This window comes from Panulirus ornatus, chromosome 14, assembly GCF_036320965.1.
Source record: "Panulirus ornatus isolate Po-2019 chromosome 14, ASM3632096v1, whole genome shotgun sequence".
In the NCBI taxonomy this organism is placed as follows: Eukaryota; Metazoa; Arthropoda; class Malacostraca; order Decapoda; family Palinuridae; genus Panulirus; species Panulirus ornatus.
Window position 1 is genome coordinate 1,160,834 of NC_092237.1, and position 25,941 is coordinate 1,186,774.

The 25,941-nt window shown below is 43.4% G+C and overlaps 1 protein-coding gene across 14 annotated transcripts in view; it reads right to left on the reverse strand.

Annotated features, from left to right (window-relative positions):
* Positions 1 to 25,941, reverse strand: part of LOC139753130 (uncharacterized) — a 250,412-nt gene that overhangs the window by 147,327 nt on the left and 77,144 nt on the right. The window lies entirely within an intron of this gene.

The following is a 25,941-nucleotide window of genomic DNA, read 5'->3' on the forward strand; positions in this document are numbered from 1 at the left end:
GGTTGGTAAGGTTATTTAATGTATGTATGACTCATGGTGAGGTGCCTGAGGATTGGCAGAATGCGTGCATAGTGCCATTGTACAAAGGCAAAGGGGATAAGAATGAGTGCTCAAATTACAGAGGTATAAGTTTGTTGAGTATTCCTGGGAAATTATATGGGAGGGTATTGATTGAGAGGGTGAAGGTATGTACAGAGCATCAGATTGGGGAAGAGCAGTGTGGTTTCAGAAGTGGTAGAGGGTGTGTGGATCAGGTGTTTGCTTTGAAGAATGTATGTGAGAAATACTTAGAAAAGCAAATGGATTTGTATGTAGCATTTATGGATCTGGAGAAGGCATATGATAGAGTTGATAGAGATGCTCTGTGGAAGGTATTAAGAATATATGGTGTGGAAGGCAAGTTGTTAGAAGCAGTGAAAAGTTTTATCGAAGATGTAAGGCATGTGTACGTGTAGGAAGAGAGGAAAGTGATTGGTTCTCAGTGAATGTAGGTTTGCGGCAGGGGTGTGTGATGTCTCCATGGTTGTTTAATTTGTTTATGGATGGGGTTGTTAGGGAGGTGAATGCAAGAGTTTTGGAAAGAGGGGCAAGTATGAAGTCTGTTGTGGATGAGAGAGCTTGGGAAGTGAGTCAGTTGTTGTTCGCTGATGATACAGCGCTGGTGGCTGATTCATGTGAGAAACTGCAGAAGCTGGTGACTGAGTTTGGTAAAGTGTGTGAAAGAAGAAAGTTAAGAGTAAATGTGAATAAGAGCAAGGTAATTAGGTACAGTAGGGTTGAGGGTCAAGTCAATTGGGAGGTAAGTTTGAATGGAGAAAAACTGGAGGAAGTAAAGTGTTTTAGATATCTGGGAGTGGATCTGGCAGCGGATGGAACCATGGAAGTGGATCATAGGGTGGGGGAGGGGGCGAAAATCCTGGGAGCCTTGAAGAATGTGTGGAAGTCGAGAGCATTATCTCGGAAAGCAAAAATGGGTATGTTTGAAGGAATAGTGGTTCCAACAATGTTGTATGGTTGCGAGGCGTGGGCTATGGATACAGTTGTGCGCAGGAGGATGGATGTGCTGGAAATGAGATGTTTGAGGACAATGTGTGGTGTGAGGTGGTTTGATCGAGTAAGTAACGTAAGGGTAAGAGAGATGTGTGGAAATAAAAAGAGCGTGGTTGAGAGAGCAGAAGAGGGCGTTTTGAAATGGTTTGGGCACATGGAGAGAATGAGTGAGGAAAGATTAACCAAGAGGATATATGTGTCGGAGGTGGAGGGAACGAGGAGAAATGGGAGACCAAATTGGAGATGAAAAGATGGAGTGAAAAAGATTTTGTGTGATCGGGGCCTGAACATGCAGGAGGGTGAAAGGAGGGCAAGGAATAGAGTGAATTGGATCGATGTGGTAGACCGGGGTTGACGTGCTGTCAGTGGATTGAATCAGGGCATGTGAAGCGTCTGGGGTAAACCATGGAAAGCTGTGTAGGTATGTATATTTGTGTGTGTGAACGTATGTATATACATGTGTATGGGGGTGGGTTGGGCCATTTCTTTCGTCTGTTTCCTTGCGCTACCTCGCAAACGCGGGAGACAGCGACAAAGCAAAAAAAATATACATATATATATATATATATATATATATATATATATATATATATATATATATGCTCTGTGGAAGGTATTAAGAATATATGGTGTGGGAGGCAAGTTGTTAGAAGCAGTGAAAAGTTTTTATCGAGGATGTAAGGCATGTGTACGTGTAGGAAGAGAGGAAAGTGATTGGTTCTCAGTGAATGTAGGTTTGCGGCAGGGGTGTGTGATGTCTCCATGGTTGTTTAATTTGTTTATGGATGGGGTTGTTAGGGAGGTAAATGCAAGAGTCCTGGAAAGAGGGGCAAGTATGAAGTCTGTTGGGGATGAGAGAGCTTGGGAAGTGAGTCAGTTGTTGTTCGCTGATGATACAGCGCTGGTGGCTGATTCATGTGAGAAACTGCAGAAGCTGGTGACTGAGTTTGGTAAAGTGTGTGAAAGAAGAAAGTTAAGAGTAAATGTGAATAAGAGCAAGGTTATTAGGTACAGTAGGGTTGAGGGTCAAGTCAATTGGGAGGTGAGTTTGAATGGAGAAAAACTGGAGGAAGTGAAGTGTTTTAGATATCTGGGAGTGGATCTGTCAGCGGATGGAACCATGGAAGCGGAAGTGGATCATAGGGTGGGGAGGGGGCGAAAATTTTGGGAGCCTTGAAAAATGTGTGGAAGTCGAGAACATTATCTCGGAAAGCAAAAATGGGTATGTTTGAAGGAATAGTGGTTCCAACAATGTTGTATGGTTGCGAGGCGTGGGCTATGGATAGAGTTGTGCGCAGGAGGATGGATGTGCTGGAAATGAGATGTTTGAAGAAAATGTGTGGTGTGAGGTGGTTTGATCGAGTAAGTAACATAAGGGTAAGAGAGATGTGTGGAAATAAAAAGAGCGTGGTTGAGAGAGCAGAAGAGGGTGTTTTGAAATGGTTTGGGCACATGGAGAGAATGAGTGAGGAAAGATTGACCAAGAGGATATATGTGTTGGAGGTGGAGGGAACGAGGAGAAGAGGGAGACCAAATTGGAGGTGGAAAGATGGAGTGAAAAAGATTTTGTGTGATCGGGGCCTGAACATGCAGGAGGGTGAAAGGGGGGCAAGGAATAGAGTGAATTGGAGCGATGTGGTATACAGGGGTTGATGTGCTGTCAGTGGATTGAATCAAGGCATGTGAAGCGTCTGGGGTAAACCATGGAAAGCTGTGTAGGTATGTATATTTGCGTGTGTGGACGTGTGTATGTACATGTGTATGGGGGGGGGGGGGTTGGGCCATTTCTTTCGTCTGTTTCCTTGCGCTACCTCGCAAACGCGGGAGACAGCGACAAAGTATAAAAAAAAAAAAAAAAATATATATATATATATATATATATATATATATATATATATTTTCACTGGGGATAGGGGAGAAAGAATACTTCCCACGTTTTCCCTGCGTGTCGTAGAAGGCGACTAAAAGGGAAGGGAGCGGGGGGGGCTGGAAATCCTCCCCTCTGTTTTTTTTTTTTTTTTAATTTTCCAAAAGCTGGAACAGAGAAGGGGGCCAGGTGAGGATGTTCCCTCAAAGGTCCAGTCCTCTGTTCTTAACGCTACCTTGCTAACGCGGGAAATGGCGAATAGTATAAAAAAAAAAAAAAAAAAAAAATATACATACATATATATATATATATATATATATATATATATATATATATATATATATATATATACATTTTTTTTTTTTTTTCATACTATTCGCCATTTCCCGCGATAGCGAGGTAGCGTTAAGAACAGAGGACTGGGCCTTTGAGGGAATACCCTCACCTGGCCCCCTTCTCTGTTCCTTCTTTTGGAAAATTAAAATAAAAAAATGAGAGGGGAGGATTTCCAGCCCCCCGCTCCCTTCCCTTTTAGTCACCTTCTACGACACGCAGGGAATACGTGGGAAGTATTCTTTCTCCCCTATCCCCATGGATATATATATACATATACATATATATATTATTATTATTATTATTATTATCATTATTATACTTTGTCGCTGTCTCCTGCGTTTGCGAGGTAGCGCAAGGAAACAGACGAAAGAAATGGCCCAACCCCCCCCCATACACATGTATATACATACGTCCACACACGTAAATATACATACCTACACAGCTTTCCATGGTTCACCCCAGACGCCTCACATGCCTTGATTCAATCCACTGACAGCACGTCAACCCCGGTATACCACATCGCTCCAATTCACTCTATTCCTTGCCCTCCTTTCACCCTCCTGCATGTTCAGGCCCCGATCACACAAAATCTTTTTCACTCCATCTTTCCACCTCCAATTTGGTCTCCCTCTTCTCCTCGTTCCCTCCACCTCCGACACATATATCCTCTTGGTCAATCTTTCCTCACTCATCCTCTCCATGTGCCCAAACCACTTCAAAACACCCTCTTCTGCTCTCTCAACCACGCTCTTTTTATTTCCACACATCTCTCTTACCCTCACATTACTCACTCGATCAAACCACCTCACACCACACATTGTCCTCAAACATCTCCTTTCCAGCACATCCATCCTCCTGCGCACAACTCTATATATATATATATATATATATATATATATATAATCTGTAAATTATAAAATCATTAATCTTTTTACTCCTACTCATCCCATCTTAGTGAGGCAGCATCATGAACAGATGACAGAGCCTATGAGGAAAATAATTACTCAACTCCTCTTCCTGTTCCTGCTTTCAGAAAGTAATAATACAAAATAGAAGAATTTCCTGCCCCCTATGCCTCTATGCCACACAGGAGAAATGTGGGTAATATTCCTTCCCACATATAGTAAAAATTTCTCCACAAAAGTGCATTTAAAAAATAACTTTGGGGTACTATAACAAAATTCATAAGATCCTGTGGTTGTAAATCACATAAATAAATAAAACATTCTTTTCTTTCAAACTATTCGCCATTTCCCACATTAGCGAGGTAGCATTAAGAACAGATGACTGGGCCTTTGAGGGACTACCCTCACCTGGCCCAATTCTCTGTTCCTTCTTTTGGAAAAAAAAAAAAAAAAAAAAAAAAAAAAAAAATGAGAGGGGAGGATTTCCAGCCCCCCGCTCCCTCTCCTTTTAGTCGCCTTCTACGACACGCAGGGAATACGTGGGAAGTATTCTTGCTCCCCTATCCCCATAAAAAACATATTTCAATCTCTTGACTGCCAGGGTACAAAGTGATTAGGATTGATTTCCTCTTGCACATCTTAATAAGAAATATCTGGATTTTCAAACTGTCATCTCATAGGAAGAGTAATGGAACAAAGTTCTGTATAAAAGTGATGAATGTCATGGTAATATAATACATGTTGATGTGATAGGAAAAAAAGAAAAACCTGATGGTACAATAAAAAGGATGCTGCATTCCAGAACAACAGTGGCAATATATGTTTTCAACCTTACATAGTTTATCATTTACCCTACTACATGTTGAACAAATGCTCAAGGCATTAATAGTTCATTAAATATCACTGCATTTCCAATACATCCAAAAAAAGGATCAACTCAAGTGTGAGCTACCTCACACAAAAAAATATGCAATATTAGTTGTGGATGGAATGAACTCTCTTTTTTATCCTGTCAGCAGTGTTCATCAAAAGTTATAATCTACCCTCAATTTTTTTTCAAATGGCCACCTCCTGCATCAATGAGGTGGTGCCAAGAAACAGACAGAGACCACATCTGCTCACATCCATTCTCAAGTTATCATATGTAATCCATTGAAGCCATAGCTCCCTATCCACAACCATGCCACAAAGACCTTTCCATGGTTTACCCCAGATGCTTCACATGTCCTGGTTCAGTCCACTGACAGCATGTTGACCACATTATACTACAACATTCCAGTTGATAATATCCTCTCTTTCCTCATTCTTCCGTGCTTCTACAACCTTTGCCCCCTCCTCCAACCTACTACTCACTGTCACTTACATGGCTTCATTCACTGCCATGATATCTAAAGCACTTCACTCCCTCCAATTATTCTCCATTCAAACTTAGCCCCAACTAAATTGTCCCTAAACCCTGATGAGCCTAATAACTTTGTTTTATTCACACCTACTCTCAACTTTCTCTTTTCACAAACTCTTCCAAACTCAGTCACCAACCTGTGCAGTTTCTCACTAAAATCTGCCACCAGTGCTTTAACATCAACAGTCAACAACTGACTCACTACTCAGGCCCTCTCATCCCCTACAGACTGCATACTCACCACTCCATCATAGACTCTTGCATTTACATCCCTCAACAAACTGGACAACCATGGTGACATCACTCACACCTGCCGCACATCAACCTTCACTTGGAACCGTACTCTCTCCTCTCTTCCTACTCATACACAAACATTACTTTCTTGCTAAATACATTTCACTGCTTCTAGCAGCTTTCCTCCTGCATCATATATTCTTAAGACCTTCCATAAAGCACCTCTGTTGATCATACGCCTTCTCCAGATCCATAAATGCCTCACACAAATCATCCGTTTTTATGAACATTTCTCACACTCATTCTTTAAAGCAAATATCTGATCCATATATCTTATATCACTTCTGAAACTAACTCTGGGAGGTCTCTGAAACCACACTGCTCCTCCCTAATCTGATGTTCTACACATTCCTTCACACACCACTCACCAGGCATGTTCAACAAACATAAACCTCTGCAGTTTGAACACTCGCCTTTATCCCATACATTCTGGCAATTCTCCGGCATCTCACCATGATCCATAGATACACTGGTTATCCTTACCAACTCGTTAATGCAGGAAATGGTGAATATGTATGAATATTGGAAAGGATCACAATTTTGCGCATGATCAAGATATTCCTATGAGTCCACGGGGAAAATGAAACACGAAAAGTTCCCAAGTGCACTTTCGTGTAATAATCACATCATCAGGGGAGACACAAGAGAGGAATATAACAGTCAGTTGATATACATCGAAGAGACGAAGCTAGGACGCCATTTGGTAAACATGTTCACCAAATGGCGTCCTAGCTTCGTCTCTTCGATGTATATCAACTGACTGTTATATTCCTCTCTTGTGTCTCCCCTGATGATGTGATTATTACACGAAAGTGCACTTGGGAACTTTTCGTGTTTCATTTTCCCCGTGGACTCATAGGAATGTATGAATATATATGCATTTGGTAAAGTGTGTGAAAGAAGAAAGTTGAGAGTAAATGCGAATAAGAGCAAGGTTATTAGGTTCAGTAGGGTTGAGGGACAAGTTAATTGGGATGTAAGTTTGAATGGAGAAAAACTGGAGGAAGTGAAGTGTTTTAGATATCTGGATGTGGACTTAGCAGTGGATGGAAACATGGAAGTGGAAGTATGTCACAGGGTGGGGGAGGGGGTGAAGGTTCTGGGAGCTTTGAACAATGTGTGGAAGGCAAGAATGTTATCTCGGAGAGCAAAAATAGGTATGTTTGAAGGAATAGGGGGTTCTAACAATGGTATATGGTTGAGAGGCATGGGCTATAGATAGGGTTGTGCAGAGGGTGGATGTGCTGGAGATGAAAAGTTTGAGGATAGTATGTGGTGTGAGGTGGTTTGATTGAGTAAGTAATGAAAGGGTGAGAAAGATTTGTAGTAATAAAAAAAGTTAAGAGTAAATGTGAATAAGAGCAAGGTTATTAGGTACAGTAGGGTTGAGGGTCAAGTCAATTGGGAGGTGAGTTTGAATGGAGAAAAACTGGAGGAAGTGAAGTGTTTTAGATATCTGGGAGTGGATCTGTCAGCGGATGGAACCATGGAAGCGGAAGTGGATCATAGGGTGGGGGAGGGGGCGAAAATTTTGGGAGCCTTGAAAAATGTGTGGAAGTCGAGAACATTATCTCGGAAAGCAAAAATGGGTATGTTTGAAGGAATAGTGGTTCCAACAATGTTGTATGGTTGCGAGGCGTGGGCTATGGATAGAGTTGTGCGCAGGAGGATGGATGTGCTGGAAATGAGATGTTTGAGGACAATGTGTGGTGTGAGGTGGTTTGATCGAGTAAGTAACGTAAGGGTAAGAGAGATGTGTGGAAATAAAAAGAGCGTGGTTGAGAGAGCAGAAGAGGGTGTTTTGAAATGGTTTGGGCACATGGAGAGAATGAGTGAGGAAAGATTGACCAAGAGGATATATGTGTCGGAGGTGGAGGGAACGAGGAGAAGAGGGAGACCAAATTGGAGGTGGAAAGATGGAGTGAAAAAGATTTTGTGTGATCGGGGCCTGAACATGCAGGAGGGTGAAAGGAGGGCAAGGAATAGAGTGAATTGGAGCGATGTGGTATACAGGGTTTGACGTGCTGTCAGTGGATTGAATCAAGGCATGTGAAGCGTCTGGGGTAAACCATGGAAAGCTGTGTAGGTATGTATATTTGCGTGTGTGGACGTGTGTATGTACATGTGTATGGGGGGGGGGGGGGGTTGGGCCATTTCTTTCGTCTGTTTCCTTGCGCTACCTCGCAAACGCGGGAGACAGCGACAAAGTATAAAAAAAAAAAAAAAAAAAAAAAAAGTGTGGTAGAGAGAGGAGAAGAGGGTGCGGTGAAATGGTTTGGACACAGAGAGAATGAGTGAGGAAAGACTGACAAAGAGGATATATGTATCAGAGCTTAGAGGGGAAGAAGGAGAAGCAGGAGACCAAATTGGAGGTGAAAGGATGGAGTGAAAAAGATTTTGAGCAACCGGGGCCTGAACATACAGGAGGGTGAAAGGCATGAAAAGAATAGAGAGAATTGGAATGATGTGGTATACTGGGGTCAATGTGCTGTCAATGGATTGAACCAGGGCATGTGAAGCGTCTGGGGTAAACCATGGAGGTCTGTGTGGTATAGAGAGAAAGTTATCTTGGAGAGTGAAAATGGGTATGTTTGAAGGAATATTAGTTCCAACAATATCATATGGGTGCGAGGAGTGGGCTATAGATAGGGGTGTACAGAGGAGGGTGGACGTGTTGGAAATGAAATGCTTGAGGACAACATGTGCTTTGAGGTAGTTTGATCGAGTAAGTAATGAAAGGGCGAGAGAGATGTATAGTAATAAAAATCATGGTTGAGAGAGCTTAAGAGGGTGTCAAAAGGGTCTGGACATATATAGAGAGAATGAGAGGAAAGGCTGACAAAGAGGATATATGTACCAGAGGTGGAGGGAACAAGGAGAAGCGGGAGACCAAACTGGATGTGGAGGGATGGAGTGAAAAAATTTTGAGTGATCAGGGCCTGAACAAGCAGGAGGGTGAGAGGCGTGCAAGGACGAGAGTGAATTGGGACAATGTGGTATACTGGGGTCAACATGCTGTAAATGGAATGGACAAGGGCATGTGAAACATCTTCGGTAAACCATGGAAAGGTCTGGAGCCTGGATATGGATAGGGTGCTGTGGTTTTGGTGCATTACCCATGACAGATACAGACCGAGTATGAACAAGTATAGCATTTTTTTGTCTGTTTTCCTGGCACTACCTCGCTGACGTGTGGGGTGGCGATGCTGTTTATGTGGGGCATGGTGGCACGACGAATGAATGAAGGCAAGTAATTATGAATATGTACAAGTGTATATATGTATATGTCTGTGTATGTATATGTGTATACACTGATGTGTATGTGTATGTATTTGTACATGTATGTGCGTTTATGTACACATGTGTGTATATGAGTGGATGGGTCTTCTTTGTCTGTTTCCTGGCACTACCTCGCTGACACAGGAAACAGCAATCAAGTATAAAATAATATTATTCATCATATTATCCTTGATTGCTGTTTTCCACGTCAGTGAGGTAGCAACAGGAAACAGACGAAGAAAGACCTATCCACTCATGTACAAACATATATATATATATTTTTTCTTTCTTTGCTTTGTCGCTGTCTCCCGCATTTGCGAGGTAGCGCAAGGAAACAGACGAAAGAAATGGCCCAACCCACCCCATACACATGTATATACATACACGTCCACACACACAAATATACATACCTACACAGCTTTCCATGATTTACCCCAGACGCTTCACATGCCCTGATTCAATCCACTGACAGCACGTCAACCCCGGTATACCACATCGATCCAATTCACTCTATTCCTTGCCCTCCTTTCACCCTCCTGCATGTTCAGGCCCCGATCACACAAAATCTTTTTCACTCCATCTTTCCACCTCCAATTTGGTCTCCCACTTCTCCTCGTTCCCTCCACCTCCGACACATATATCCTCTTGGTCAATCTTTCCTCACTCATTCTCTCCATGTGCCCAAACCATTTCAAAACACCCTCTTCTGCTCTCTCAACCACGCTCTTTTTATTTCCACACATTTCTCTTCCCCTTACGTTACTTACTCGATCAAACCACCTCACACCACACATTGTCCTCAAACATCTCATTTCCAGCACATCCATCCTCCTGCGCACAACTCTATCCATAGCCCACGCCTCGCAACCATACAACATTGTTGGAACCACTATTCCTTCAAACATACCCATTTTTGCTTTCCGAGATAATGTTCTCGACTTCCACACATTCTTCAAGGCCCCCAGGATTTTCGCCCCCTCCCCCACCCTATGATCCACTTCCGCTTCCATGGTTCCATCCGCTGCCAGATCCACTCCCAGATATCTAAAACACTTCACTTCCTCCAGTTTTTCTCCATTTACACTCACCTCCCAATTGACTTGACCCTCAACCCTACTGTACCTAATAACCTTGCTCTTATTCACATTTACTCTTAACTTTCTTCTTCCACACACTTTTCCAAACTCAGTCACCAGCTTCTGCAGTTTCTCACATGAATCAGCCACCAGCGCTGTATCATCAGCGAACAACAACTGACACTTCCCAAGCTCTCTCATCCCCAACAGACTTCATACTTGCCCCTCTTTCCAAAACTCTTGCATTTACCTCCCTAACAACCCCATCCATAAACAAATTAAACAACCATGGAGACATCACACACCCCTGCCGCAAACCTACATTCACTGAGAACCAATCACTTTCCTCTCTTCCTACACGTACACATGCCTTACATCCTCGATAAAAACTTTTCACTGCTTCTAACAACTTGCCTCCCACACCATATATTCTTAATACCTTCCACAGAGCATCTCTATCAACTCTATCATATGCCTTCTCCAGATCCATAAATGCTACATACAAATCCATTTGCTTTCCTAAGTATTTCTCACATACATTCTTCAAAGCAAACACCTGATCCACACATCCTCTACCACTTCTGAAACCACACTGCTCTTCCCCAATCTGATGCTCTGTACATGCCTTCACCCTCTCAATCAATACCCTCCCATATAATTTACCAGGAATACTCAACAAACTTATACCTCTGTAATTTGAGCACTCACTCTTATCCCCTTTGCCTTTGTACAATGGCACTATGCACGCATTCCGCCAATCCTCAGGCACCTCACCATGAGTCATACATACATTAAATAACCTTACCAACCAGTCAACAATACAGTCACCCCCTTTTTTAATAAATTCCACTGCAATACCATCCAAACCCACTGCCTTGCCGGCTTTCATCTTCCGCAAAGCTTTCACTACCTCTTCTCTGTTTACCAAATCATTTTCCCTAACCCTCTCACTTTGCACACCACCTTGACCAAAACACCCTATATCTGCCACTCTATCATCAAACACATTCAACAAACCTTCAAAATACTCACTCCATCTCCTTCTCACATCACCACTACTTGTTATCACCTCCCCACTTGCGCCCTTCACCGAAGTTCCCATTTGCTCCCTTGTCTTACGCACTTTATTTACCTCCTTCCAGAACACCTTATTATTCTCCCTAAAATTTAATGATACTCTCTCACCCCAACTCTCATTTGCCCTTTTTTTCACCTCTTGCACCTTTCTCTTGACCTCCTGTCTCTTTCTTTTATACATCTCCCACTCAATTGCATTTTTTCCCTGCAAAAATCGTCCAAATGCCTCTCTCTTCTCTTTCACTAATACTCTTACTTCTTCATCCCACCACTCACTACCCTTTCTAATCATATACATACATATATATATATATATATATATATATATATATATATATATATATATATATATATATATATATATATATATATGTGAATAAGAGCAAGGTTATTAGGTACGGTAGGGTTGAGGGGCAAGTCAATTGGGAGGTGAGTTTGAATGGAGAAAAACTGGAGGAAGTGAAGTGTTTTAGATATTTGGGAGTGGATCTGGCAGCGGATGGAACCATGGAAGCGGAAGTGGATCATAGGGTGGGGGAGGGGGCAAAAATTCTGGGAGCCTTGAAGAATGTGTGGAAGTCGAGAACATTATCTCGGAAAGCAAAAATGGGTATGTTTGAAGGAATAGTGGTTCCAACAATGTTGTATGGTTGCGAGGCGTGGGCTATGGATAGAGTTGTGCGCAGGAGGATGGATGTGCTGGAAATGAGATGTTTGAGGACAATGTGTGGTGTGAGGTGGTTTGATCGAGTAAGTAACATAAGGGTAAGAGAGATGTGTGGAAATAAAAAGAGCGTGGTTCAGAGAGCAGAAGAGGGTGTTTTGAAATGGTTTGGGCACATGGAGAGAATGAGTGAGGAAAGATTGACCAAGAGGATATATGTGTCGGAGGTGGAGGGAACAAGGAGAAGAGGGAGACCAAATTGGAGGTGGAAGGATGGAGTGAAAAAGATTTTGTGTGATCGGGGCCTGAACATGCAGGAGGGTGAAAGGAGGGCAAGGAATAGAGTGAATTGGAGCGATGTGGTATACCGGGGTTGACGTGCTGTCACGTCACCTAAAATCTTTTTCAATCCATCTTTCCACCTCCAATTTGGTCTCCCACTTCTCCTCGTTCCCTCCACCTCCCAACACATATATCCTCTTGGTCAATCTTTCCTCACTCATTCTCTCCATGTGCCCAAACCATTTCAAAACACCCTCTTCTGCTCTCTCAACCACGCTCTTTTTATTTCCACACATCTCTCTTACCCTTACATTACTTACTCGATCAAACCACCTCACACCACACATTGTCCTCAAACATCTCATTTCCAGCACATCCACCCTCCTGCGCAAAACTCTATCCATAGCCCACGCCTCGCAACCATACAAAATTGTTGGAACCACTATTCCTTCAAACATACCCATTTTTGATTTCCGAGATAATGTTCTCGACTTCCACACATTCTTCAAGGCTCCCAGGATTTTCGGCCCCTCCCCCACCCTATGATTCACTTCCGCTTCCATGATTCCATCCGCTGCCAGATCCACTCCCAGATATCTAAAACACTTTACTTCCTCCAGTTTTTCTCCATTCAAACTTACCTCCCAATTGACTTGACCCTCAACCCTACTGTACCTAATAACCTTGCTCTTATTCACATTTACTCTTAACTTTCTTCTTTCACACACTTTACCAAATTCAGTCACCAGCTTCTGCAGTTTCTCACATGAATCAGCCACCAGCGCTGTATCATCAGCGAACAACAACTGACTCACTTCCCAAGCTCTCTCATCCCCAACAGACTTCATACTTGCCCCTCTTTCCAAAACTCTTGCATTTACCTCCCTAACAACCCCATCCATAAACAAATTAAACAACCATGGAGACATCACACACCCCTGCCGCAAACCTACATTCACTGAGAACTAATCACTTTCCTCTCTTCCTACACGTACACATGCCTTACATCCTCGATAAAAACTTTTCACTGCTTCTAACAACTTGCCTCCCACACCATATATTCTTAATACCTTCCACAGAGCATCTCTATCAACTCTATCATATGCCTTCTCCAGATCCATAAATGCTACATACAAATCCATTTGCTTTTCTAAGTATTTCTCACATACATTCTTCAAAGCAAACACCTGATCCACACATCCTCTACCACTTCTGAAACCACACTGCTCTTCCCCAATCTGATGCTCTGTACATGCCTTCACCCTCTTAATCAATACCCTCCCATATAATGTACCAGGAATACTCAACATGCACCTGGGCATGAGAAGAATGATCATGAGAGGCAAGTGTTTTGGGAGCAGCTGAATGAGTGTGTTAATGGTTTTGATGCACAAGACCGGGTTACAGTGACGGGTGATAATATATATATATATATATATATATACATATATATATATATATATATATTTTTTTTTTTTTTTTTTTTTTTTTTTTTTTTATACTTTGTCGCTGTCTCCCGCGTCTGCGAGGTAGCGCAAGGAAACAGACGAAAGAAATGGCCCAACCCCCCCCCCCCATACACATGTACATACACATGTCCACACACGTGTATACATACCTACACAGCTTTCCATGGTCCACCCCAGACGCCTCACATGCCTTGATTCACTCCACTGACAGCACGTCAACCCCTGTATACCACATCGCTCCAATTCACTCTATTCCTTGCCCTCCTTACACCCTCCTGCATGTTCAGGCCCCGATCACACAAAATCTTTTTCACTCCATCTTTCCACCTCCAATTTGGTCTCCCTCTTCTCCTCGTTCCCTCCACCTCCGACACATATATCCTCTTGGTCAATCTTTCCTCACTCATTCTCTCCATGTGCCCAAACCATTTCAAAACACCCTCTTCTGCTCTCTCAACCACGCTCTTTTTATTTCCACACATCTCTCTTACCCTTACGTTACTTACTCGATCAAACCACCTCACACCACACATTGTCCTCAAACATCTCATTTCCAGCACATCCATCCTCCTGCGCACAACTCTATCCATAGCCCACGCCTCGCAACCATACAACATTGTTGGAACCACTATTCCTTCAAACATACCCATTTTTGCTTTCCGAGATAATGTTCTCGACTTCCACACATTTTTCAAGGCTCCCAAAATTTTCGCCCCCTCCCCCACCCTATGATCCACTTCCGCTTCCATGGTTCCATCCGCTGACAGATCCACTCCCAGATATCTAAAACACTTCACTTCCTCCAGTTTTTCTCCATTCAAACTTACCTCCCAATTGACTTGACCCTCAACCCTACTGTACCTAATAACCTTGCTCTTATTCACATTTACTCTTAACTTTCTTCTTCCACACACTTTACCAAACTCAGTCACCAGCTTCTGCAGTTTCTCACATGAATCAGCCACCAGCGCTGTATCATCAGCGAACAACAACTGACTCACTTCCCAGGCTCTCTCATCCCCAACAGACTTCATACTTGCCCCTCTTTCCAGGACTCTTGCATTCACCTCCCTAACAACCCCATCCATAAACAAATTAAACAACCATGGAGACATCACACACCCCTGCCGCAAACCTACATTCACTGAGAACCAATCACTTTCCTCTCTTCCTACACGTACACATGCCTTACATCCTCGATAAAAACTTTTCACTGCTTCTAACAACTTGCCTCCCACACCATATATATGGGATGTATTTAGGGAATCAGTGATGGATTGCGCAAAAGATGCTTGTGGCATGAGAAGAGTGGGAGGTGGGCTGTTTAGAAAGGGTAGTGAGTGGTGGGATGAAGAAGTAAGAGTATTAGTGAAAGAGAAGAGAGAGGCATTTGGACGATTTTTGCAGGGAAAAAATGCAATTGAGTGGGAGAAGTATAAAAGAAAGAGACAGGAGGTCAAGAGAAAGGTGCAAGAGGTGAAAAAAAGGGCAAATGAGAGTTGGGGTGAGAGACTATCAGTAAATTTTAGGGAGAATAAAAAGATGTTCTGGAAGGAGGTAAATAGGGTGCGTAAGACAAGGGAGCAAATGGGAACTTCAGTGAAGGGCGTAAATGGGGAGGTGATAACAAGTAGTGGTGATGTGAGAAGGAGATGGAATGAGTATTTTGAAGGTTTGTTGAATGTGTCTGATGACAGAGTGGCAGATATAGGGTGTTTTGGTCGAGGTGGTGTGCAAAGTGAGAGGGTTAGGGAAAATGATTTGGTAAACAGAGAAGAGGTAGTAAAAGCTTTGCGGAAGATGAAAGCCGGCAAGGCAGCAGGTTTGGATGGTATTGCAGTGGAATTTATTAAAAAAGGGGGTGACTGTATTGTTGACTGGTTGGTAAGGTTATTTAATGTATGTATGACTCATGGTGAGGTGCCTGAGGATTGGCGGAATGCGTGCATAGTGCCATTGTACAAAGGCAAAGGGGATAAGAGTGAGTGCTCAAATTACAGAGGTATAAGTTTGTTGAGTATTCCTGGTAAATTATATGGGAGGGTATTGATTGAGAGGGTGAAGGCATGTACAGAGCATCAGATTGGGGAAGAGCAGTGCGGTTTCAGAAGTGGTAGAGGATGTGTGGATCAGGTGTTTGCTTTGAAGAATGTATGTGAGAAATACTTAGAAAAGCAAATGGATTTGTATGTAGCATTTATGGATCTGGAGAAGGCATATGATAGAGTTGATAGAGATGCTCTGTGGAAGGTATTAAGAATATATATATATATATATATATATATATATATATATATATATATAAAAAAAAAATTTAATGATACTCTCTCACCCCAACTCTCATTTGCCCTTTTTTTCACCTCTTGCACCTTTCTCTTGACCTCCTGTCTCTTTCTTTTATACATCTCCCACTCAATTGCATTTTTTCCCTGCAAAAATCGTCCAAATGCCTCTCTCTTCTCTTTCACTAATACTCTTACTTCTTCATCCCACCACTCACTACCCTTTCTAATCAACCCACCTCCCACTCTTCTCATGCCACAAGCATCTTTTGCGCAATCCATCACTGATCCCCTAAATACATCCCATTCCTCCCCCACTCCCCTTGCTTCCATTGTTCTCACCTTTTTCCATTCTGTACTCAGTCTCTCCTGGTACTTCCTCACACAGGTCTCCTTCTCAAGCTCACTTACTCTCACCACCCTCTTCACCCCAACATTCACTCTTCTTTTCTGAAAACCCATACAGATCTTCACCTTAGCCTCCACAAGATAATGATCAGACATCCCTCCAGTTGCACCTCTCAGCACATTAACATCCAAAAGTCTCTCTTTCGCACGCCTGTCAATTAACACGTAATCCAATAACGCTCTCTGGCCATCTCTCCTACTTACATAAGTTGGGGGGTTGGGCCATTTCTTTCGTCTGTTTCCTTGCGCTACCTCGCAAACGCGGGAGACAGCGACAAAGTATATAAAAAAAAAATAAAAAAATAAAAAATAAAAAAAAAAAAAAAATATATATATATATATATATATATATATATATATATATATTTTTTTTTTATACTTTGTCGCTGTCTCCCGCGTTTGCGAGGTAGCGCAAGGAAACAGACGAAAGAAATGGCCCAACCCCCCCCATACACATGTATATACATACTTCCACACACGCAAATATACATACCTACACAGCTTTCCATGGTTTACCCCAGACGCTTCACAAGCCTTGATTCAATCCACTGACAGCACGTCAACCCCGGTATACCACATCGCTCCAATTCACTCTATTCCTTGCCCTCCTTTCACCCTCCTGCATGTTCAGGCCCCGATCACACAAAATCTTTTTCACTCCATCTTTCCACCTCCAATTTGGTCTCCCTCTTCTCCTTGCTCCCTCCACCTCCGACACATATATCCTCTTGGTCAATCTTTCCTCACTCATCCTCTCCATGTGCCCAAACCACTTCAAAACACCCTCTTCTGCTCTCTCAACCACGCTCTTTCTATTTCCACACATCTCTCTTACCCTTACGTTACTCACTCGATCAAACCACCTCACATCACACATTGTCCTCAAACATCTCATTTCCAGCACATCCATCCTCCTGCGCACAACTCTATCCATAGCCCACGCCTCGCAACCATACAACATTGTTGGAACCACTATTCCTTCAAACATACCCATTTTTGCTTTCCGAGATAATGTTCTCGACTTCCACACACTCTTCAAGGCCCCCAGAATTTTCGCCCCCTCCCCCACCCTATGATCCACTTCCGCTTCCATGGTTCCATCCGCTGCCAGATCCACTCCCAGATATCTAAAACACTTCACTTCCTCCAGTTTTTCTACATTCAAACTCACCTCCCAATTGACTTGACCCTCAACCCTACTGTACCTAATAACCTTGCTCTTATTCACATTTACTCTTAACTTTCTTCTTCCACACACTTTACCAAACTCAGTCACCAGCTTCTGCAGTTTCTCACATGAATCAGCCACCAGCGCTGTATCATCAGCGAACAACAACTGACTCACTTCCCAAGCTCTCTCATCCCCAACAGACTTCATACTTGCCCCTCTTTCCAAAACTCTTGCATTTACCTCCCTAACAACCCCATCCATAAACAAATTAAACAACCATGGAGACATCACACACCCCTGCCGCAAACCTACATTCACTGAGAACCAATCACTTTCCTCTCTTCCTACACGTACACATGCCTTACATCCTCGATAAAAACTTTTCACTGCTTCTAACAACTTGCCTCCCACACCATATATTCTTAATACCTTCCACAGAGCATCTCTATCAACTCTATCATATGCCTTCTCCAGATCCATAAATGCTACATACAAATCCATTTGCTTTTCTAAGTATTTCTCACATACATTCTTCAAAGCAAACACCTGATCCACACATCCTCTACCACTTCTGAAACCACACTGCTCTTCCCCAATCTGATGCTCTGTACATGCCTTCACCCTCTTAATCAATACCCTCCCATATAATTTACCAGGAATACTCAACATGCACCTGGGCATGAGAAGAATGATCATGAGAGGCAAGTATTTTGGGAGCAGCTGAATGAGTGTGTCAATGGTTTTGATGCACGAGACCGGGTTACAGTGACGGGTGATAATATATATATATATATATATATATATATATATATATATATATATATATATATATATATATATATATATATATATTTTTTTTTTTTTTTTTCTTATACTTTGTCGCTGTCTCCCGCGTTTGCGAGGTAGCGCAAGGAAACAGACGAAAGAAATGGCCCAACCCCCCCCATACACATGTATATACATACGTCCACACACGCAAATATACATACCTACACAGCTTTCCATGGTTTACCCCAGACGCTTCACATGCCTTGATTCAATCCACTGACAGCACGTCAACCCCGGTATACCACATCGCTCCAATTCACTCTATTCCTTGCCCTCCTTTCACCCTTCCTGCATGTTCAGGCCCCGATCACACAAAATCTTTTTCACTCCATCTTTCCACCTCCAATTTGGTCTCCCTCTTCTCCTTGCTCCCTCCACCTCCGACACATATATCCTCTTGGTCAATCTTTCCTCACTCATCCTCTCCATGTGCCCAAACCACTTCAAAACACCCTCTTCTGCTCTCTCAACCACGCTCTTTCTATTTCCACACATCTCTCTTACCCTTACGTTACTCACTCGATCAAACCACCTCACACCACACATTGTCCTCAAACATCTCATTTCCAGCACATCCATCCTCCTGCGCACAACTCTATCCATAGCCCACGCCTCGCAACCATACAACATTGTTGGAACCACTATTCCTTCAAACATACCCATTTTTGCTTTCCGAGATAATGTTCTCGACTTCCACACACTCTTCAAGGCCCCCAGAATTTTCGCCCCCTCCCCCACCCTATGATCCACTTCCGCTTCCATGGTTCCAACCGCTGCCAGATCCACTCCCAGATATCTAAAACACTTCACTTCCTCCAGTTTTCTACATTCAAACTCACCTCCCAATTGACTTGACCCTCAACCCTACTGTACCTAATAACCTTGCTCTTATTCACATTTACTCTTAACTTTCTTCTTCCACACACTTTACCAAACTCAGTCACCAGCTTCTGCAGTTTCTCACATGAATCAGCCACCAGCGCTGTATCATCAGCGAACAACAACTGACTCACTTCCCAAGCTCTCTCATCCCCAACAGACTTCATACTTGCCCCTCTTTCCAAAACTCTTGCATTTACCTCCCTAACAACCTGACCCTTCACATCCCCCAACTCCGCTACCCAACCCCCCCAACAATCCCCCCCCCCCCCAAATCCCCACCCTCCCCCCCCTACACACCTCCCCCACACCCCCACCCCCAACAAAACACCCCCACACACCCAACCCCAACCACCCAAAATCCCCCTCCCCCCCCCCCCTCACCCCACACATCACACATAAACTCTCTCCCCAACTGCACCACCCCCCACCCCCACCCCCCCCCCCACACCCGCCAACACAACAACACCCCAACACCAACCCCCCCCCCCCCCACCAATCAAACCCCCCACCAATCCCAAACCCCCACCCCTCCCATCACACCACCGCCCACCACCCAGGCTCCCCTACAAACCCACAACAAAACCCCCCCCCCCCCCCCCCCCCCCCCCCCCCCAAAAACCCCCGCACTCCACCACCAACCCCCCCACCCCCCATCCACCAACCCACCCCTCACCCCCCCCCCCCCCCACCCAATGCCCCCCACCCATACCATCCATAAACAAATTAAACAACCATGGAGACATCACACACCCCTGCCGCAAACCTACATTCACTGAGAACCAATCACTTTCCTCTCTTCCTACACGTACACATGCCTTACATCCTCGATAAAAACTTTTCACTGCTTCTAACAACTTGCCTCCCACACCATATATTCTTAATACCTTCCACAGAGCATCTCTATCAACTCTATCATATGCCTTCTCCAGATCCATAAATGCTACATACAAATCCATTTGCTTTTCTAAGTATTTCTCACATACATTCTTCAAAGCAAACACCTGATCCACACATCCTCTACCACTTCTGAAACCACACTGCTCTTCCCCAATCTGATGCTCTGTACATGCCTTCACCCTCTCAATCAATACCCTCCCATATAATTTACCAGGAATACTCAACAAACTTATACCTCTGTAATTTGAGCACTCACTCTTATCCCCTCTGCCTTTGTACAATGGCACTATGCACGCATTCCGCCAATCCTCAGGCACCTCACCATGAGTCATACATACATTAAATAACCTTACCAACCAGTCAACAATACAGTCACCCCCTTTTTTAATAAATTCCACTGCAATACCATCCAAACCTGCTGCCTTGCCGGCTTTCATCTTCTGCAAAGCTTTCACTACCTCTTCTCTGTTTACCAAATCATTTTCCCTAACCCTCTCACTTTGCACACCACCTCGACCAAAACACCCTATATCTGCCACTCTATCATCAAACACATTCAACAAACCTTCAAAATACTCACTCCATCTCCTTCTCACATCACCACTACTTGTTATCACCTCCCCATTTGCGCCCTTCACTGAAGTTCCCATTTGCTCCCTTGTCTTATGCACTTTATTTACCTCCTTCCAGAACATCTTTTTATTCTCCCTAAAATTTAATGATACTCTCTCACCCCAACTCTCATTTGCCCTTTTTTTCACCTCTTGCACCTTTCTCTTGACCTCCTGTCTCTTTCTTTTATACATCTCCCACTCAATTGCATTTTTTCCCTGCAAAAATCGTCCAAATGCCTCTCTCTTCTCTTTCACTAATAATCTTACTTCTTCATCCCACCACTCACTACCCTTTCTAATCAACCCACCTCCCACTCTTCTCATGCCACAAGCATCATTTGCACAATCCATCACTGATTCCCTAAATACATCCCATTCCTCCCCCTCTCCCCTTGCTTCCATTGTTCTCACATTTTTCCATTCTGTACTCAGTCTCTCCTGGTACTTCCTCACACAGGTCTCCTTCTCAAGCTCACTTACTCTCACCACCCTCTTCACCCCAACATTCACTCTTCTTTTCTGAAAACCCATACAAATCTTCACCTTAGCCTCCACAAGATAATGATCAGACATCCCTCCAGTTGCACCTCTCAGCACATTAACATCCAAAAGTCTCTCTTTCGCACGCCTGTCAATTAACACGTAATCCAATAACGCTCTCTGGCCATCTCTCCTACTTACATACGTATACTTATGTATATCTCGCTTTTTAAACCAGGTATTCCCAATCATCAGTCCTTTTTCAGTACATAAATCTACAAGCTCTTCACCATTTCCATTTACAACACTGAACACCCCATGTATACCAATTATTCCCTCAACTGCCACATTACTCACCTTTGCATTCAAATCACCCATCACTATAACCCGGTCTCGTGCATCAAAACCACTAACACACTCATTCAGCTGCTCCCAAAACACTTGCCTCTCTTGATCTTTCTTCTCATGCCCAGGTGCATATGCACCAATAATCACCCACCTCTCTCCATCAACTTTCAGTTTTACCCATATTAATCGAGAATTTACTTTCTTACACTCTATCACATACTCCCACAACTCCTGTTTCAGGAGTATTGCTACTCCTTCCCTTGCTCTTGTCCTCTCACTAACCCCTGACTTTACTCCCCAGACATTCCCAAGCCACTCTTCCCCTTTACCCTTGAGCTTCGTTTCACTCAGAGCCAAAACATCCAGGTTCCTTTCCTCAAACATACTACCTATCTCTCCTTTTTTCACATCTTGGTTACATCCACACACATTTAGGCACCCCACTCTGAGCCTTCGAGGAGGATGAGTACTCCCCGCGTGACTCCTTCTTTTGTTTCCCATTTTAGAAAGTTAATACAAGGAGGGGAGGATTTCTGGCCCCCCGCTCCCGTCCCCTCTAGTCGCTTTCTACGACACGCGAGGAATACGTGGGAAGTATTCTTTCACCCCTATCCCCAGGGATAATATACATATATATATACATATACACACACACACACATACACATACATACGCACATATACACACACACATACATATATATACATATGAAAAATGTAAGAAACAATTTAGAAAACTGAAACTTCTAGCTTGAAATGAATGAAAAAAAAATGAATGTCACATAATGGTTCAACCTCTGGCTATGGAAAAAAGGAAATGTATAATTTATTTACACAAACGTCAATAGCAGTTCTCATCAATTATATATATATATATATATATATATATATATATATATATATATATATATATATATATATATATATATATATATTTTTTTTTTTTTTTTATACTTTGTCGCTGTCTCCCGCGTATTGCGAGGTAGCGCAAGGAAACAGACGAAAGAAATGGCCCAACCCCCCCCATACACATGTACATACACACGTCCACACACACAAATATACATACCTACACAGCTTTCCATGGTTTACCCCGGACGCTTCACATGCCTTGATTCAATCCACTGACAGCACGTCAACCCCTGTATACCACATCGCTCCAATTCACTCTATTCCTTGCCCTCCTTTCACCCTCCTGCATGTTCAGGCCCCGATCACACAAAATCTTTTTCACTCCATCTTTCCACCTCCAATTTGGTCTCCCTCTTCTCCTCGTTCCCTCCACCTCCGACACATATATCCTCTTGGTCAATCTTTCCTCACTCATTCTCTCCATGTGCCCAAACCATTTTAAAACACTCTCTTCTGCTCTCTCAACCACGCTCTTTTTATTTCCACACATCTCTCTTACCCTTACGTTACTTACTCGATCAAACCACCTCACACCACACATTGTCCTCAAACATCTCATTTCCAGCACATCCATCCTCCTGCGCACAACTCTATCCATAGCCCACGCCTCGCAACCATACAACATTGTTGGAACTACTATTCCTTCAAACATACCCATTTTTGCTTTCCGGGATAATGTTCTCGACTTCCACACATTTTTCAAGGCTCCCAAAATTTTCGCCCCCTCCCCCACCCTATGATCCACTTCCGCTTCCATGGTTCCATCCGCTGCCAGATCCACTCCCAGATATCTAAAACACTTCACTTCCTCCAGTTTTTCACCATTCAAACTCACCTCCCAATTGACTTGACCCTCAGCCCTACTGTACCTAATAACCTTGCTCTTATTCACATTTACTCTTAACTTTCTTCTTCCACACACTTTACCAAACTCCGTCACCAGCTTCTGCAGTTTCTCACATGAATCCGCCACCAGCGCTGTATCATCAGCGAACAACAACTGACTCACTTCCCAAGCTCTCTCATCCCCAACAGACTTCATACTTGCCCCTCTTTCCAAGACTCTTGCATTTACCTCCCTAACAACCCCATCCATAAACAAATTAAACAACCATGGAGACATCACACACCCCTGCCGCAAACCTACATTCACTGAGAACCAATCACTTTCCTCTCTTCCTACACGTACACATGCCTTACATCCTCGATAAAAACTTTTCACTGCTTCTAACAACTTGCCTCCCACACCATATATTCTTAATACCTTCCACAGAGCATCTCTATCAACTCTATCATATGCCTTCTCCAGATCCATAAATGCTACATACAAATCCATTATATATACATATATATACGAATAAAGTGTATATGAACGCGCACCTTCATAGAACATACAAAGCTCCATCAGCCAGGATCGAACCTGGGACCCCTTGTGCAAGAGGCAGGTATGCTAACCGCTAGGCTAAGGGACTGTATAATAGGAAACAACTATTCGAAATACTAAGTACTCGAATACCCTTCATCTCACTATGGTGAGCAACGGGGTCTATCGGTTGTTTCCGAACAGAACACATAGCCAGCTGAGAGCGTTTTACCGAACCTGACTGTACAACGTGGAGTTATATGAATACGAATAAAGTGTATATGAACGCGCACCTTCATAGAACATACAAAGCTCCATCAGCCAGGATCGAACCTGGGACCCCTTGTGCAAGAGGCAGGCATGCTAACCGCTAGGCTAAGGGACTGTATAATAGGAAACAACTATTCAAAATACTAAGTACTCGAATACCCTTCGTCTCACTATGGTGAGCAACGGGGTCTATCGGTTGTTTCCGAACAGAACACATAGCCAGCTGAGAGTGTTTTACTGAACCTGACTGTACAACGCGGAGTTATATGAATACGAATAAAGTGTATATGAACGCGCACCTTCATAGAACATACAAAGCTCCATCAGCTCACAGCTGGCTATGTGTTCTGTTCGGAAACAACCGATAGACCCCGTTGCTCACCATAGTGAGACGAAGGGTATTCAAGTACTTAGTATTTCGAAGTTGTTTCCTATTATACAGTCCCTTAGCCTAGCGGTTAGCATGCCTGCCTCTTGCACAAGGGGTCCCAGGTTCGATCCTGGCTGATGGAGCTTTGTATGTTATATATATATTTATCTTTTTATATTTATTATACTTTGTCGCTGTCTCCCGCGTTTGCGAGGTAGCGCAAGGAAACAGACGAAAGAAATGGCCCAACCCACCCCCATACCCATGTATATACATACGTCCACACACGCAAATATACACACCTACACAGCTTTCCATGGTTTACCCCAGCCGCTTCACATGCCCTGATTCAATCCACTGACAGCACGTCAACCCTGGTATACCACATCGATCCAATTCACTCTATTCCTTGCCCTCCTTTCACCCTCCTGCATGTTCAGGCCCTGATCACACAAAATCTTTTTCACTCCATCTTTCTACCTCCAATTTGGTCTCCCACTTCTCCTCGTTCCCTCCACCTCCGACACATATATCCTCTTGGTCAATCTTTCCTTACTCATTCTCTCCACGTGCCCAAACCATTTCAAAACACCCTCTTCTGCTCTCTCAACCATGCTCTTTTTATTTCCACACATCTCTCTTACCCTTATGTTACTTACTCGATCAAACCACCTCACACCACACATTGTCCTCAAACATCTCATTTCCAGCACATCCACCCTCCTGCGCACAACTCTATCTATAGCCCACGCCTCGCAGCCATACAACATTGTTGGAACCACTATTCCTTCAAACATACCCATTTTTGCTTTCCGAGATAATGTTCTCGACTTCCACACATAATTTTCTTTTTCTTTCTTTCATACTATTCGCCATTTCCCACGTTAGCGAGGTAGCGTTAAGAACAGAGGACTGGGCCTTTGAGGGAATATCCTCATCTGGCCCCCTTCTCTGTTCCTTCTTTGAGAAAAACAAAAAAACACAAGAGGGGAGGATTTCCAGCCCCCCCGCTCCCTTCCCTTTTAGTAGCCTTCTACGACACGCAGGGAATACGTGGGAAGTATTCTTTCTCCCCTATCCCCAGGGATATATATATATATATATATCTTTCTTTTCTTTTAAACTATTTGCCATTTCCCGCGTTGGCGAGGTAGCGTTAAGAACAGAGGACTGGGCCTTTTTTGGAATATCCTCACCTGGCCCCTTCTGTTCCTTCTTTTGGAAAATTAAAAAAAAAAACGAGAGGGGAGGATTTCCAGCCCCCCGCTCCCTCCCCTTTTAGTCGCCTTCTACGACGCGCAGGGAATACGTGGAAGTATTCTTAATCCCCTATATATATATATCAACATATACATTCACACGATCACAATCTCCCGCCTAAGCGAAGTGGCATCAAGAACAGATGACAGCCTTGGA